The 13832-nt window shown below is 45.5% G+C and overlaps 1 pseudogene; it reads left to right on the forward strand.

The window, feature by feature from the left end:
• LOC132900216 (uncharacterized) overlaps positions 1-13088 on the forward strand; it is a 40088-nt pseudogene extending 27000 nt beyond the window's left edge.
• Positions 13089-13832: the final 744 nt, after the last annotated feature.

Raw genomic sequence — 13832 nt, forward strand, 5'->3', positions numbered from 1 at the left:
CGATGTGATGCAGCCTGGTTTATAATTGATGCATGATCTGCATGTGTACCGTATGTAAAAAGCTATGGCAACACGAGTGGCATTATTCACACTTTCATTGCATACATCAATCAAATCCGGAAGATATGAAAGTGACATTCACAAGATTGCATGCTGGAGCCAAAACATTCCTTTCCATCAGGTTTCTAAGCTGAATTATAAAATGTTTAGCGATTTCATGTGCAGTGACGTTAAACACTGACCAGCTCCGTCTCTCTCAAAATTTTCTGCCTCCATCGTGATTACTGGTCATGGGCTGCTACTCAAATTGAAAACTCTGACCTAGTAAAAGTGTTTACTAATCTAGAAAATCTGAAGGAATGGTAGGCAAAAGAGAAATTTCAGTAGGTCTGAAGGCGACATGAGAGGTTTCTAAAATTCAAACACTCGCTGTAAGAGGAAAAAAAAGTGCTAGTACTCAATATAGTCTAGAATATGACGTACAGTAAGTATGCAACTTGAGACACAATGTTGTTAAGTGGAGGTGGCTAAATGGGGGGGGGAATCTTTTTTTTTTTATTGCTGAACTACACTAGGCCAGCATGTCAGGACAGGGAAAAGACTAAAATAACATGTACCCTATTCATCCCCTCCTAGAACTGCCACCTTATTGTGGTGGAGGGGTTTGTGTGCTTGAATGATCCTAGGAGCTATGCTGTCAGGGCATTGTGCCCCTGTTAGGGTCTCCCAAGGCAAACAGGTCCTAGGTGAAAGGCCAGACCAAGAGCAGTTCACCAAACCCCTTATGGAAATTAACAAAACAAGGACCGTGACGTCGCCCGGTATGGCGCAGCCGGGGCCCCACCCTGGAGCCAGGCCCGGTGCACCCACAGTAGGGGGCCGGTGCAGTGTGGATTGGGCGGCAGTCGAAGGCAGGGGCCTCGACGACCTGATCCCTGAACACAGCGGCTAGCTGTTGGGACATGGAATGTCACTTCGCTGGGGGGGAAAGAGCCTGAGCTTGTGCGGGAGGTTGAGAGGTACCGGCTAGAGATAGTTGGGCTCACCTCCATGCACAGCTTGGGCTCTGGAACCCAGCTCCTCAAGAGGGGCTGGACTCTCCACTTCTCTGGAGTCGCCCACAGTGAGCGGCAGCGGGCTGGTGTGGGCTTGCTTATAGCTCCACAGCTCAGCCGCCACATGTTGGAGTTTACCCCAGTGAATGAGAGGGTCGCCTCTCTGCACCTTCGGGTAGGGGAGAGGGCTCTTGCTGTTTGTGCCTACGGGCCGAATAGCAGTATAGAGTATTCGGCCTTCTTGGAGTCCCTGGGAGAGGTACTGAGAGGTGCTCAGACTGGGGACTCCATTGTTCTACTAGGGGACTTCAACGCTCACGTGGGCGACAACAATGACACCTGGAGGGGCGTGATTGGGAGGAACAGCCTCCCCGATCTGAACCCGAGTGGTGCTTTGTTATTGGACTTTTGTGCTAGTCACAGTTTGTCCATAACGAACACCATGTTCAAGCATAGGGGTGTCCATAAGTGCACGTGGCACCAGGATACCTTAGGTCGGAGGTCGATGATCGACTTTGTCATTTCATCTGATCTCCGTCCCTATGTCTTGGACACTCGGGTGAAGAGAGGGGCTGAGCTGTCAACTGATCACCACCTGGTGGTAAGTTGGATCTGCTGGCGGAGGAGGAAGCCGGACAGACCTGGCAGGCCCAAACATATGGTGAGGGTCTGCTGGGAACGTCTGGCCAAGCACTCTGTCGGGGAGGTCTTTAACTCCCACCTCCGGGAGAGCTTCTCCCAGCTCCCGAGGGAGGCAGGGGACATTGAGTCTGAGTGGACCATGTTCTCTGCCTCCATTGTTGATGCGGCTGTTCGGAGCTGTGGCCACAAGGTCTCCGGTGCCTGTCGTGGCGGTAATCCCCAAACCCGGTGGTGGACACTGGAAGTAAGGGATGCCGTCAAGCTGAAGGAGTCCTATCGGGCCATGTTGGCCTTCGGGACTCCTGAGGCAGCTGGCGGGTATCGGCAGGCCAGGCATGCCGCAGCTCGGGCAGTTGCGGATGCAAAAACTCAGAACTGGGAGGAGTTCGGTGAGGCCATGGAGGAGGACTATCGGTCAGCCTCAAAGAAATTCTGGCAAACTGTCTGGCGCCTCAGGAGGGGGAAGCAGTATTCTGCCAACACTGTTTACCAGTGTGGGTAGGGAGCTGTTGACCTCGACTGGGGATATTGTCAGGCGGTGGAAGGAATACTTCGAGGATCTCCTCAATCCCACCGTCATGTCTTCCATTGAGGAAGCAGAGGCTGATGACTCAGAGGTGGACTCATCCATTACCCAAGCCGAAGTCACTGAGGTGGTTTGCAAGCTCCTCAGTGGCAAGGCACCAGGGGTGGATGAGATCCGCCCTGAGTATCTCAAGTCTCTGGATGTTGTGGAGCTGTCTTGGCTAACATGCCTCTGCAACATCGCGTGGCGGTTGGGGACAATGCCTCTGGAGTGGCAGACCAGGGTGGTGGTCCCTCTTTTTAAGAAAGGGGACCGGAAAGTGTGCACTAATTATAGGGGAATCACACTTCTCAGCCTCCCCAGGAAGGTTTACTCCAGGGTACTGGAGAGGAGAATTCGGCTAATAGTCGAACCTCGGATCCAGGACGACAATGCAGTTTTCGTCCTGGTCGTGGAACACTGGACCAGCTCTATACCCTTCATAGGGTGATCGAGGGTTCATGGGAGTTTGCCCAACCAGTCCACATGTGCTTTGTGGATCTGGAGAAGGCATTTGACCATGTCCCTCATGGTATTCTGTGGGGGGCGCTTTGGGAGTATGGGGTTCGGGGCTCTTTAGTAAGGGCTGTCCAGTCCCTGTACGAACGGAGCAGGAGTCTGCTTCGCATTGCCGGCAGTAAGTCAGACCTGTCCCCAGTGCATGTTGGACTCCGGTAGGGCTGCCCTTTGTCACCGGTTCTGTTCATAATTTTTATGGACAGAATTTCTAGGTGCAGCCAGGGGCCAGAGGGAGTCCTGTTTGGGAACCACAGGATTTCATCTCTGCTTTTTTGCGGATGTTGTCCTGTTGGCTTCTTCAAACCAGGACCTTCAGCATGCACTGGGGCAGTTTGCAGTCAAGTGTGAAGCGGCTGGGATGAGAATCAGCACCTCCAAGCCCAAGGCTATGGTTCTCGACCGGAAAAGGGTGGCTTGCTCTCTCCAGGTTGGTGGAGAAGTCCTGCCTCAAGTAAAAGAGTTTAAGTATCTCGGGATCTTGTTCACAAGTGAGGGAAGGATGGCGCGTGAGATCGACAGGCGGATCGGTGCAGCCTCCGCAGTGATGCGGTTGCTTTACCGGTCCGTCGTGGTGAAGGAGCTGAGCCAAAAGGCGAAGCTCTCAATTTACCAGTCAATCTACATTCCGACTCTCACCTATGGTCATAAGCTTTGGGTAATGACCGAAAGAACAAGATCGCAGATACAAGCAGCTGAAATGAGTTTCCTTCGCAGGGTGGCTTGGCGCTCCCTTAGAGATAGGGTGAGAAGCACAATCACTCGGGAGGAGCTCGGAGTAGAGCCGCTGCTCCTCCACATCGAGAGGAATCAGCTGAGGTGGCTCGGGCATCTCTTTCGGATGCCTCCTGGACGCCTCCCTGGGGAGGTGTTCCAGGCATGTCCCCCCGGGAGGAGGCCCCGGGGAAGACCCAGGACATGCTGGAGGGACCATGTCTCTCGGCTGGCCTGGGAACGCCTCAGTATTCTTCCCGAGGAGCTGGCTGAGGTGTCTGGGGAGAGGGAAGTTTGGGCTTCCATGCTCAGACTGCTGCCTCCGCGACCTGGCTCTGGATAAGCGGATGAAGATGAGACGAGACCCTATTCATTTAAATGTGGCTTGTCTGAAATGTGACTCCAGGAACATTTCAAAATATTAGCACACAAAATATATCTTTAAAATTTCTAATATTAAATTGTAAAACAAGTGAAACAAGAGAGGCGATTATAAGTCATAGCCTTATTTGTAAATCCAGTAAACTCTAGTTTGGGTTCCACTGCACTGCCTCAAACCTTTAGTTTTTGACAAACGGTCCAACAGGCTTATTTTCACAGAAAATCTGAAGGCAACAGGAATACAAACCCATATTAACATGGTCATGAGATTAGCATCTTCAGTGTTAGAACAGGTTTTGGTTTTAAAAAAAAAAGATTGCACATCAACAAAACAAGCTGGAATGGTGCCTTTTATTATGCAACAATGTGGTTTCCAAAAAATGATGGGCTTGTTCACCAAATTACAAGAATAGGTTTTAAGGCATGGAAGTGTCTGCTTGAATCAAATATGCAAAATCACAATTTGCACATTAAACACAATGATAATTTTGTCTTAACATGTATGCCATTGCTACATATGCCATGTTTCATCATATCCCCGCTCCAAAGGGGGGGGGGGGGGGGGGGAATACTGGGTTTACCCCTGTCTGTCCATAACACCCTTTTTCTCAGCAACTATGAATGTACTCCAACTGAAGGCATTTACGAAACATCGGGTGGATTTACAAAAATTTTGTAACCTTTTTCTGAGCAACAATGAATCACAGCTGCTTGATCTTCGCACCTGAGTTTCAGCTAAGGTCCCCCCCCCCAGTTTTCATGTCTGTCAGTCTTCTACATCCTATTTAGAGAACACTGCTCTTTACTTACTTGTTTCAGGGTTATTTGTTGAAGTCAACATTCATAATAAGTGTCCTATTCCTTCGATTGCTTGCATTCTGATATAAGTGAGAGCGGGGGTCTACGTAAGTGAGCAGTGGCTCACAGTTGATCTCGTTTACACCTGACCAATGACGGAAGTGGTTTCTACTTGGCCATTAAAAACCTCAAAGTTTAATAATACAGCAAACATGTTCCAGTGGCAGTAATGCACTAGAACCACTCACACTGCTATGTTTTACAAATTTCATTCTTTAGAAATTTAGAATTTTCATTTTGTGTCAGTTATAAGATCCGTCATGCTGGCCCAGAAAGAATTTCATCTCGTAGCTCTTTTGACTGGGGGGGGGCACGACCCAGCTCTGCTAATTTATTCAATTAATGAATAATGGACGGAGGCATCAATTATATTTCTAAATATTATCCACATAACAGCTTCATGCTTCACTGGAAAGGTCACTTTTCACAAACAATCTAATTAGATCTTAGAATGAGGTGGGCATTGGATAACATGGTTTGGAGTTATCCAATGCCCACCTCATTCTAAGATCTAATGAGATCCAAGTCTCACTCATGAGGTTGAAATTTAATAATAATCAAAAACAGGCAGCACTGTGGTGTAGTGGTTAGCATTGTCGCCTCACAGCAAGAAGGTTCTGGGTTTGAGCTCAGTGGCTGACGGGGGACCTTCCTGTGTGGAGTTTGCATGTTCTCCCCATGTCTGTGCGGGTTTCCCCCACAGTCCAAAAGACATACAGTTCGGTTAAGATAGGAGCAGCCTTGACCTGAAGAGCCCTTGAGCAAGGCACCTAACCCCCAACTGCTCCACGAGCACTGTAGCATGGCTGCCCACTGCTCTGGGTATGTGTATGTGCTCATTGCTCACTTGTGTGTTTTCACTGCTTCAGATGGGTTAAACGCAGAGGATGAATTTCACTGTGCTTGTGTGTGCATGTGACAAAGACGACGACTTAAACGGTGACTAGATTTTCAAGAGTGCACCTGTTGCAGAGGGGAGGAGATATTTAGGATTAAAGACGGCCGGATATGATTCATTATCCGATATGAATAATGCATGACAAACATCAACTGCTAGCTAACAATAAATGATGGCTTAATCATGATTAGCAAAACAGTAACATGGGCTAACGATATTCTTCCTCAATAAGGAAAGTTATTAAAGTAACATTTACGAGATCTTTTTAGTACAACAGGTGAATCCTGGCGAGCTAGCTAACTAACTAGTTGTTAGCCAGGCTACCAGTGTGCAAAACCCATTACTCTAACCTTGACTGTACAAACAGATTCAACAAGAAATCTGATACATTTTTTATTTACAGGCTAAAGAAATCTAAAGAGAAGAGTTGTTGCTGCAGTTTGCAGAAACACCTGGAATCCAGGCACAAAATGTGAATCTTTGGTTACCATTTCGGATTTTTGGAGAAGGGAAAAGAAAAAGGGACCCTACTGGGAGAAAATTAATTGCAATAACAAGCAATGGTATTTGGACAAACTAAAAGGAGCCTACTGGAAATATTGTTTTATTTGCTGTGAATTCAAAACCAGATTACTTGAAATACTTTGTAGCACAGAGAAATAATCCTAGTATCCTCAGAAAGAGCAAGTACTGCTGTTTATTTTGACATGGCATGTTGTGAAGTGGTAAGGACTTTGTGACTTCATCGACTGAAATCAGGAGTTTGAAAATGGGTGCAGAAGTAAATATTACTTTGCAAAAGTTTGATCTGTCCTCACAATGCGATTACTTTGGCATGTACAAATAACTGGCATAATTACAAATCTCTGGTTCTACTCTTTCTTGTTCCACATCTCTGCAGTGAAAAACTTGAGCAACTCAAGATCAGTGGGTGTGGAGATGGATGCAGAGCTATATGCAAATTTGATGTACTTTCAAAATTATTCACGTCATTTCATGTGATGTGTTCCACCTTGCTGCAATGAAGACTGAGCAATTCAGCTGAGAATAACGGGTGTGAACTTGGACGCAATCTGTGTCCGTCAGGTTCGGCAACATATTTGCTGTGTTGCAAGATACAGCACTCTCCTCTCCCCTTTTAGTTATGCTGTCATAATTAGTTGCCAGAGTCCCTGCTTGTACTCAGTGCAATATGTATACTGTTCCTGCTTATTCAGGTGACATTGGGCATACCTAACAACCTGTGTTTTCGCTCTCTTCTACCCCCCCCCAAATATGTCCCTCTGAGTTACATGTCGGTCCTGGGATCGAGATGCTGACCTCTTCTGCTCCTCAGACCTGCCTGATCCATCCTGGTGCCCTGTGTCTGGTTGGAGTCTCATCGCATCGCTCCTGTGGACAGTTGGGGGTCGCGCCTGGAGGACGCTCTGGACTCTTGCAGTGGTGCTTTTGTGGCTGGGGACTGTAGTTGACTTGCTGACTTTGGGACTGCAGTTATCGTGAACAGTTTTGCGCTCGGGTTTCCGTCGGTGGGGGGTTTACAGCATCTATGAAGCTGACTTTATGTTAGGACTGTTAATGTTATAGTCAAGTTGTCTGTTGTTGCCCGGATGGGGATGGGTTCCCTTTTGAGTCTGGTTCCTCTCGAGGTTTCTTCCTCATGTCGTCTGAGGGAGTTTTTTCTTGCCACCATCACCACAGGCGTGCTCATTGGGGATAGATTAGGGATAAAATTAGCACATATTTTAAGTCGTTCAAATTCTGTAAAGCTGCTTTGCGACAATGTTTATTGTTAAAAGTGCTATACAAATAAACTTGACTTGATTTGACTCTCTTGCACTACTAACGTGCGAGTTGTTTTGGCCGTTTTCTTGCTAAAAACCGAGCTAAGAAAGTTATGACAAATTTGTTGGTACCCTTACAGCTCGTTGAAACAATGCTTTATTCCTCCTGAAAATTAATGAAAGTAAAAGCAATTTTCTCATGTGTACATGCATGTTTTTGGTATGTCACAGTAAAGCGCAAAAAAAAAAAAAGTGTGAAAAAAAAGCTCTTTTGAAGCTGGAAAAAGAGGAAAAATCCATTAGAGCCATTGCATAAGCATTGGGCATAGCCAAAACAATTATTTAGAATGTCCTGAAAAAAAACAAAAAACAGTGGTGTACTAACAACCAGACATTGAATGGGTCAGCCAAAGAAAACAGCAGTTGATGACAATCATTGTGAGAGCGATGAAGAAAAACCTAAAAACAGTTAGTGGCATCATTAAAATCCTCCACAGGGCAGGGGTGTAAGTAACTGTTACATCCCCCAGCTCTGGTGGCCTTCCCACATCTTTAAAATTATTTTGGCATCCCCTGGTGGGTGCGTTCTTGTTTTCTCCCTTCTTAATTACAGGTGAGACACGCATATAAAAGGACCGCATGTCCAAACCTTTGGGGGGGGGGGGGGGGGGGGGGGGGGGGGGGGGGGGGCATGCAGAAGGATCACGCAGCAGCGATACACCTTCCCAAGAAGCAGCCACCTTTGGGGAACACCCCCCCCAAAAAAACTCGAGTTGTCGTCGTGCCTGCTTTGCGTTTCTTCTGTGTTTGTTTCTCCATCCCCATTTTTGATCCCTTGTTTACATTTAATAAATTTACCCCTATTGTTTGAGCCATTTTTGCGTGTGCCTCCCTTCTATGTTACAATCAGTGCCGACGGGCTGTAACATAATTGGGAGCTTGTCCGGGGAAAACTTAAGTCAGACTTGAGCTTGTTGACAGTGGGACTTTTGAGGAATGCTACAGCCTGCAAGTACTCTGGTGGGCAACTGTCTTTCTGAAACCCTGCCTAGTTAGATTAGCGTTGGTCTGGAGCTTGTCTTGTCATTTTACTGTTTATTGTTTTTGGTGGACAACTCAGGAGGGGGTATGTTTCGGAGCGACAGTCTGGGTTGCGTAATTGGCCTTTTCTGTCCTCGTGAGTTAAACGTTTAAAGAGGCCTTGAGCTGAGTAAGCCGCTGAAGAGATAGGATAGTTGTTTTTGTTTTTCTTTTTTTTGGTGACGGGGTTGAATAAAAATCAGCAATAGTTTGCTCATCAGATACTTTCTTGTTTGTTTTTAATTGAGCCATAGATTATAGTGAAAAATTGGAATGTGCTGGCTTATGCCTGCACTGGGCTGCTGGTATTTGTATCTGAACCAGCAGATTTAAGAATTTGTGGGTGGATTTCAAAATTTATGGTCAATTGTGTAGTGATCACTTTAGTATTTAGCTACATCTGTAGTTTCATTGTAGTTGTGCTGTTTTAGTGATTTTTTTTCTCTTTTTCTTTGGGCAGGCATGCCTCATTAGCCTAAGAAAGAAAAGAAAGAAAGCACAACTTTATTCATCACACACTTGTGAAATTTCCTCTCTGCATTTAACCCATCTGAAGCAGTGAACACACATGCACACACACGTGAGCAATGAGCATGCACACATACCCAGAGCAGTGGGCAGACATGCTAACAGTGCCCGGGGAGCAGTTGGGAGTTAGGTGCCTTGCTCAAGGACACCTCAGCCCAAGGCCATCCCATATTAATCTAACCTGCATGTCTTTTGGATTGTGGGAGAAACCGGAGCACCCAGAGGAAACCCACGCAGACACAGGGAGAACATGCAAACTCCACACAAAGGCCCTTGCCGGCCGCTGGGTTCGAACCCAGAACCTTCTTACTGTGAGGCGACCGTGCTAACCTCTACACCACCGTGCCACCTATTTTTGTGTTTATCTTTTAAAATATGTACAAAATGTCGACAGAAGAAGCATTTGTCAAAGAGCCATCTGTGGAGCTGATGTCCCAACTAATGAAAGATCAACTATTAAATCTGGCCATAACATATGAACTTGAGCTCGTCTGCGGAGAAGCGCACCAAAGAATCCATCAAAGCAGCCTTACAGAGCGCTTTAATGGGCAAAGGATTATTACCTGCGCAGGAAGAACATACATCTAAAGTGACTGGAGAGTTAGAATTACAAATTCATTTACGCGAATTGGCCTTAAAGGAAAAACAACTGGACCTTGAACGTGAGCAATTGCAATTTAGAGCCCGAGAGCAAGAGCTGGAGGTTAAATTGCAATTGCGGAAATTTGAAATAGAAGCTAAACAAGAGAGTAAGACGTCTACTAAAGATTTGAATATGTTCAATGTTGCTCATAACATCAACTTGGTGCCTCCTTTTGTTGAAAAGGATGCGGAAAAATATTTTTTGCATTTTGAATGTATTGCCACAAATCTGAATTGGCCAAAGACATCATGGGCTTTCTTGCTGCAATGTGTGTTGGTAGGGAAAGCACAAGATATCTATTCTTCCCTAACCTTGGAGCAAAGTGGTAACTATGATGTTAAGGCATCAATATTGTGGGGTTATCGTGGGTGGTAAAAGAGAGCAACTGGACTTGCTCGAAGATTCTTGAAGACGTTTCACCTCTCATCCGAAAGGCTTCTTCAGTTCTGTCTGACTAACAGGGAGTATCAGGTATTTATCCTCTTATGGATGAAAAGCAATCCTAAGGTGTCGTTGAGTCATCTCTGTACTACAGATTGTACCCTGGGGAAGCCGTTCCTCTTATATACGGACTCCAAGATTCACAAGGAAGGAACTCCACTCAGACCTATCATCAGCAGTATAAACTCTGTCACCTATAACATTGCCAAACACCTAGCCACCATCCTGGCTCCTCTTGTTGGAAACATGCCACATCACATCAAAAACTCCCAAGATTTTGCTACTAAAGTTGCAGACCTCAAACTAGACTCAGATGAAACCATGGTTTCCTATGATGTCACTTCTCTTTTCACCTGCATTCCCACCACAGAAACAGTCGAATCTGTTAGAAAACGACTCCAAGACAGCACCTTACTGGATAGAACGAACCTCACCACGGACCAGATTTGCACCCTGCTTGACCTCTGCCTGACCGCCACCCATTTCCAGTTTAATGAAAGTTTCTACAGACAGAAGCATGGATGCGCCATGGGCTCACCGGTGTCCCCTATTGTGGCCAATCTATACATGGAGAAAGTGGAACATAAAGCTTTGACCACTTTTTCAGGAGTTGCTCCCAGCCACTGGTTCAGAATTGTGGATGGCACCTGGGTTAAAATCAAAACCCATGAGGTGGAAGCCTTCTCTAAGCACATCAATGCATATCAACATCAATTTCATTCGGGAGGATGGCAGTGGGAATAATCTAGCCTTCTTGGATTGTGATGTACACATTAGACAAGACAGAAGCCTTAGCATCGAGGTCTACCGGAAACCGACACACACAGACCAGTACCTACTTTTCAACTCACACCACCCACTGGAACACAAATTGGGGGTCATTAGGACCTTGCAAGACAGGGCTCAGAACATTCCTACAACGGTAGAGGGAAAAGAGAAGGAGCAGAATCACATCAAGAAAGCACTTCAGAACTGTGGGTATCCCAACTGGGCTTTCTTCAAGAGCAGAAAAAGGAACATAATGGACAAGGAGGATAACAGTAACAAATGCAAGAACATTGTCATTCCCTACATTTCTGGTCTATCTGAGAAACTCAGGAGGATCTTCTACAAACGCAACATTCCGGTACATTTCAGACCCAGTAACACCCCGAAGCAGAAACTGGTCCACCCTAAGGACAGAATAGCCAGACACAAACGGGACAACGTAGTGTATGCAATTCAGTGCAGTGAGGAATGCACGGCCTTGTATATTGGGGAAACAAAACAACCTCTTCACAGGTGCATGGCTCAACACAGGAGAGCCAGTTCCTCAGGCCAGGAATCTGCTATCTATCTTCATCTTAACAAAGAACACTCATTTAAGGATTGCAACGTATGCATTTTAGCTAGAGAGGATCGTTGGTATGAGCGAGGAGTTAAAGAAGCCATTTTTGTCAACCTGGAACGGCCATCACTGAACAGAGGTGGTGGTCTAAGACATCATTTATCAGCCACCTACAATGCAGTCCTTAGCACACTTCCCAGACAACTGAATGCACACCAAAACCCAGCTGTTTTCAGTGACTCACAGGAGGACAGAGAGAACCAACAATCCATTGATCATCTCAACAACTCTCTAGGCTGTTCACACCCAGCCCCCAGTGACCCACACCAACAGGATGTCTCAACGACACCTTAGGATTGCTTTTTATGCCACCTCGCGTTGCAAGATAGCATGCTTCACAGGATTAACCCTATACAGATGCTGTTCAAGTCGTCCCTTGTTACCAACATCAATGTCGTGCTCTAAAACTGTGGTTTTCGTCGGAACGTCTCTGAACAGTTGGGGAAAGTTTACTAGCACGCACAAGATGTCAGCTTTTTCAGATGGTGTTAGATGTGGTAGATGGTCTGCCATTACTGACAACATTGTGGGGTTGTTAAGTTGGGCCTCAAAAGCACAGCGCAATGGAGGGACGTCAGTCATCAGCCTGGACCAACGAAGACAACACCACAGCGGAGTCAGTACTGTTTGGTAAGTCAGATTTACACATCTGTGTGTCAACACTACCCCTAGGCATAATATGGCTTTAACATGTTGATATGACAGACATGGGAATGCTGGCGTTTGTCAGGAGTTGCAATTACGTAGTCTAGAGCTGATATTTTCTTTTCCACAACATTCGGGCCATTAAATCGAGCCTCACACAGGTAACAGAACCAGTACCTGGTCTCCAGGTTTGAACATGCGAGCCCTTGCTTTTCTATCAAACCACTGTTTCATTTTAACTTGTGATGTTTCCAAATTAATCTTAGCGATTTCTTGGGCTCTATGAAGCCTGGTACAAACATCGCTTACATATTGTAACAAATTATGAGAGGCAGACTTATTCAGCCACTGGTCTTTAAATATGGCTAAAGGGGTGCGTATATTGTGGGTAAATACGAGCTCTGCTGGACTAAAGCCAGTTGATTCTTGTATGACTTCTCTAGACGCCATAAGTAACCATGGAATTGCCTCCTCCCAGTCAGTACCTACATCTAAGCAGTAGGAACGCAGCATAGTTTTGAAGGTTTGGTGGTATCGCTCCAAAGCCCCTTGGCTCCCGGGATAAGCAGACGATGTAACATTTAATTTGGAGTGACTTTAGAACCTGGGAGAAAGTGCGTGACATGAAATTGGTTCCTTGGTCACTTTGGATGATTTTCAGCAGGCCAACAAAAGAAAATTTTAGTAACCCCCTGGTCACTGCTCGAGTGGTAACTTTTCTTAGAGGCACAACCTCTGGAAAGCGAGTTGAAGTGCACATTATTGTGAGTAAATATTGATACCCGCTCTTAGATCGTGGAAGCGGACCGACAAGTCTATGATTACCCTCTCGAACGGCTCACCAATGGCAGGGATCGGATAGAGAGAAGCAGGGAGAATAGTCATATTCGGCTTGCCACCAACCTGGCAGATGTGGCAGGTCTTACAGTACTGTTTAACATCGGGCTTTAGTCCTGGCCAATAAAAATGAAGTATTCGGTCATACGTCTTATTTACTCCCAAATGACCAGACACTCCATCATGCGCTACACTCAAAATTTCATGCCTAGTCTCTGATGGCACCACAATCTGCCGAACCTCATTCCATGCCTCGCTAGTTTTATGCGGCTTCCATTTCCAAATTAACCCTTTGATGCAAAACATATGCACACCCCTTCTAATGCACAACATGGGTCAAAAATGACCCGCATTCATTTTCCAGGTTATTTCATGCTGACTGAGTTTTTCTTTGCTCTATCTTTTGAAATCAATTTATTTTATGATTGAATATTCCAAGTATTCTTTAAATATCTTGTTTTTAATTACCACAAATCATTAATTTAATTTTTTCTTTCCTACTTTATGAACAAAAATACTTTTTATATTACTACACATGGGTCATCCAAGTGTGATTTAAAATTAAATGTCTTAATACTATAATAATTTGTTTCAAGTAATTACTTTAGCAGTGAATGGGGCCAGTTATTTATTTATTACTATGTAGTTAGCTAAGCCAACTACAATAAAATTAGCTAACTAAAGTAGAATGTGTCAATAGCTCGGTAGCTAATAGTAATTACTTGTGACTTTCTGACAAGTAATCTACTCACTCTCAAGGTAACCTAAACAATTTTTTCGAAGGTAATGTTAGAACAACTGAAAAACATTACTTGCATGTATTAGATGGGCAAAGGGCGCTGTGTTGAGCTGTGAAAT

The sequence above is a fragment of the Neoarius graeffei genome, chromosome 16 (genome assembly GCF_027579695.1).
Source record: "Neoarius graeffei isolate fNeoGra1 chromosome 16, fNeoGra1.pri, whole genome shotgun sequence".
Classification (NCBI taxonomy): domain Eukaryota; kingdom Metazoa; phylum Chordata; class Actinopteri; order Siluriformes; family Ariidae; genus Neoarius; species Neoarius graeffei.